The following is a 1,453-nucleotide window of genomic DNA, read 5'->3' on the forward strand; positions in this document are numbered from 1 at the left end:
TCATCAAGCCTTATCTTTAATTGCAAAATGAGCATTTGAAATATCAGAGAGGAAAGGGAGTCGCATATCTCAAAAGGATCAGCAAGAATAGTCCAATCCGCAATCTGAGCTTTCTGTTTTGTTGAGGTTGTGTGTGCACTATGATGGAGCCCAAATTTGCTTTCTTTGAGTGGTTATGTGCTTTATGTTGGTACTTTTATGCTATTAGATACATGGAGGTTCCAGATAAGGTAGAAGTCAATCTAGTCACTTTACTTCAGAGTAATTTCTTTATATCGGGTGAAGAAGTTAATAGTAGGATAGGATTTCATTTGCAAAGCATGTTAATTTTTTCAGCATATGTATGTATACATGTGCCATACTATATGCCAGGCACTGTGCTATGTGCTGAAGGTTGTCTTAGGCTGTGCTCCCCAGAAACAAACCTGGAGGTAAGGATTTAGGGGCAAATGGGTTTTGGAGGCGAAGTAATAGCAGAAAGCAGCACAAAAAGAATGGGGAAGTGAGACAAAGAGGGAAAAAAAGAAATCAATATAAGGTGTATTAATGACCAGATTACCACTGCGGGCAACTGGAACTCAGCCCCCTGGGGACTTCAGAGGAAAAGTGTGGAACAGCCTTAGGTGGAGCACCCAGAAGCACAGAAATGAGGTTTGGTGGTGGGAGTGGGAAGCGACTGCATTCATATTTTGTCCCTGCACCAGTGGAGGGAAGCCCTGCAGTGAGTCCTACTGCTGCTACCCTAGTAAGGGGAAAATACCCTGTCCTTTTCTTCCGTTACTTAAAACTTGGCGGAAGGGGCAATGAAATTCAATTATCTCTGTTCTCTAACATTACAATGTTAAGCTGATTCTACCCTTATTAACCTGCAATCCACATTGCAAACAGTGATGGGGATTTTGCCAGCAGCTCCTTCCCTTGTAATTAATGACAACCATTTTTTTTTTTTTTTTTTTTTACTCTCTCTTACAGGTAACTGGCCAAGGCAGTGTTGAGCCCAAATGGAAGGCCTCTATTGAAAGTAAATGGATTGGACTTCCTCTAAAAAAAGGACACTGTTGGAATCCTTCCGGTGGGACATTTGCTTTAATTTCTTTTTTCGCCAGGGGAGATTTTTTATTTTAGTACAACCACATAACAGTCCCGGTTCTCTAAGGACAATAGTGACATTATCAGAATGGCTGGCTGGTCAAAATCGGGATGCTGTCAAACCAGCCCCTAACATTGGTGGGCTTGGGGTAAGAGTACAAATGAAGACTTATTATTATGTGTTTAAATATTACAAAGTTATTAATCAAGCTAGCAAGTTATTATATTTTCTATCTTCCTACCTTGACAAAAATAACAATATTGAAAGATAAGAAAACCTATAGTTTTTATATAAAAAGTCAGTAAATGTCAAAGACAACTGAAGATATCATTATGAGTATCTAGATTTTCTGTTGGTAGTATG

Source organism: Pteropus vampyrus, unplaced genomic scaffold (genome assembly GCF_000151845.1).
Source record: "Pteropus vampyrus isolate Shadow unplaced genomic scaffold, Pvam_2.0 Scaffold122, whole genome shotgun sequence".
Lineage (NCBI taxonomy): Eukaryota > Metazoa > Chordata > Mammalia > Chiroptera > Pteropodidae > Pteropus > Pteropus vampyrus.